We start from the raw sequence: 3,062 nt of genomic DNA on the forward strand, positions 1-3,062 counted from the left end.
TCTGAGCAGTGAGAAGCCCTGAAGTGGTTAACTTCCCCAGAACCCTCAAGTGAGAGGCATCTCTTCCTTGGGAAATTAACCCCGAATTAGGGTTCTCTTCCAGAATTTACTTTCCAGACCAGGAAGTTACAGGAAGAGAACATAGGTGGGGTTATAGTTTAACAATATAGGCTGGTAACTTTCAGTGAAACAAGCCAGATGACATTCCAGTAAGGCAATTAAGTGGTCCTATCAACAAAAGCTTGATTTTAGCAAACATTCCTTCTCCCTCCACATTTTCCAGTATCTACACATATCAATCAGTAACCTGTCTGTCCTTGAGCCAGCAACCTTGCTGTGCCACAAATCTTTATCTTACACCAGAGACTTTATAGCCTGAGGAAAATTTCCAGTCCTCCACAAGTTCAATATTTGAAACTGCAAGGCTTTGGAAAACCAGGCCCTCTGAAGTACATTTGCTTTATAGTATATTCCACAGGCTGAGTTGTGAGAATACCAAATGGCTAAGACCAGAGGACAATCTCTTGAGCTGAGAGTGACCCCATGTTGATAGCCAGCAAGAAAATGGGGACCTCAGTCCTACAACCACAGGGAGCTGAGTTCTGCCCATGTATGAATAAGCTTGGAATCCTCAAGTGAGATTTCAGCCCTGGACAACACCTTGATTTCAGCCTATTGAGACCCTGAGCAGAGACCTACCTAACCAATGTCTAGATTCCTGACACATGGAAATTGTGAGGTAATAAACTTATATTGTTTTAAGTCATCAAATTTGTGATAATTTCTTATGCGTGAATAGAAAACTAATACAGCCTTGACCAAAGGTTTTTGATTATGACATTAGATCATATCAATTATCCTCATAATAATTATAAGAGCTAACATTTTGGAGTGTTTACAATGCACCATTACATTTTACATGGGTTAGTTCAGAGTTTCCTAAGCTTTTTGGTTTCAAAACCTTTTTATTTATAAAAATTACTGAGGAACAAAGAACTTTTGTTTATGTGGGCTGTCTCTATTGATATTTACTGTATTAGAAGCTGAGAATTTAAAAATATATATTTATTAATTGATTTAAAAATAACAATCCAGGCTGGCTGTTTGGCTCAGTTGGTTAGAGCAAGACGTTATAACGCCAACGTCAAGGGTTGGGATCCCCATACTGGCCAGCTGCCAAAAACAAACTAAAATAAAAAACATGTTTTTTCAGGGAAAAAAATCCTTCTCAGACAACCTAGCAGATTTGTCTTTAAATCTGACCATACTTGGGTCACGTGCTCATCCCTAAGCCAGTCAATCCCTAGCAAATGGGAACAGGGTCGCTAAATTTAGAGCAGCAATTCTCAAACTTTTTGTTCTCAGAAACCTTTTACACCTTTAAGAATTATTGGTGACCCCAAACAGCTCTTGTTTAAGTAGATTATATCTGTTCTTCATATCTTAAGAATTAAAACTGAGAAATTTTAAAAACAATTTATTTTAAAAGATTAATAAACCCATTGTGTGTTAACACCAATGACTTATTTTAGGTCTGCCTCTGAGGGCCGCCCTGCCTTAGGGCAGAGAGCGGGGTAGTGTTAGTTCTGTATCCCACTGCCCAGCACGAACTTGATGTGCTGTATTTGTTAATTTAGGGACTGAGCAGATTCCAAACACTCCAACAAGTTTTCAGTGATGTAAACCCTGTGCTTGGCCCTTGATGGTTGCAGTCACTCAGGCGAGGGTGTTGTGTGCGTGTGTGTGTGTGTGTGTGTGCGTGCGTGTGTGTGTGTGTGTGTGTGTGTGTGCAGGGGTGAAGGCTGGGGAAGACAGTTGCTCACACAAGTTTCCTGAACACGGTGGAGGAGGTTCATGAGGGGGAACGATGGTGTTGTCAGGTGGAAGTGACGTTCGGGTTACAGTTTGAGTGTTGCGTAGAAGCTTCCAGAGAACTCACTGTATGCAGAGGGCCATCAGTGAGCCAGGGGCTGGTGTCAGGAAACTGTGTATGTTTGGGAGTGGGCAATGGAAATGAGTAATGGCAGCTCTGATGGGCAGGACCTGGCTGGGGCGTCTCACTGGTAGCTCCCCCTGTCTGAGCAGATCCCCCCCCACTGGACCCAGCCTGGGGGGCGGGGGTTGGGGGCACCACAGGGAATCCTCCAAGAGCTGGTGTGGACTCTCACTGGGAAGCCTGGGGTGTGTTGGGCATTTTGAACTCAGGTGCAGAGAGTGCAAGGAAACCCTCCCCTAACCCCTGCACGTTATCCTCCTTGGTCCTTGATGGAGTTTGGATGTGTTGTCCCCTCCAAAACCTATGTGATCTCCAGTGTGGCAGGATTGAGTCATGGGGGCAGATCCCTCATGAATGGATTAATGCTCTCCCTGGGGGAGGGGGGGTAGTGAGTGAGTTCTCGCTCTATTAGTTCCCGTGAGAGCCGATTGTTTAAAGGACCCTGGCACCTCCCTTCTCTCTCTTGCTTCCTCTCGCCATGTGATCTGCTTGTACCCACTGGCTGCTGCCACTTTCCACCATGAGTAGAAGCAGCCTGAGGCCTGTGCCAGATGCAGCTGTCCCAGAATCGTAAGCCAAATAAACCTCTTTCCTTTATAAATCACCCAGTCTCAGGTGTTCTGTTATAGCAACACAAAACGGACTAAAACAGCCCTCTTGAGCTCTGTCCTCTGCAGGGCCATTCACCAACTGATTCCCTTTGATTTACATTGTCCCATATGCCATTTGTGTTCTGCAGGCCTTTGCCAAATATGTTTTTTGTGTTTGCACTTTTAATTTGTATAAAGGACATTATACTGTGATTTTTGTTTCATTTACTTTCCTTATTAATCATGTGTTTTGTTGTTTTAATTTTTTATTTATTTCTTTATTGAATCATAATTGATTATACATATTTTGGGGATTCAGTGTTGACTTATGTTGATCAAATCAACATTACTAGTATGTATATTGTTACAAATTGTACTTATTCTTTATGCCCCTTGTCCAATCTCTCCCCCTCCACCTCTCCCTCCCCCCTCCCCCCTCTAATTACCCTAGATTTCTTCTCTCCTTCTGAAAGAGT

Source organism: Galeopterus variegatus, unplaced genomic scaffold (genome assembly GCF_000696425.1).
Source record: "Galeopterus variegatus unplaced genomic scaffold, G_variegatus-3.0.2 Scaffold93, whole genome shotgun sequence".
NCBI lineage: Eukaryota > Metazoa > Chordata > Mammalia > Dermoptera > Cynocephalidae > Galeopterus > Galeopterus variegatus.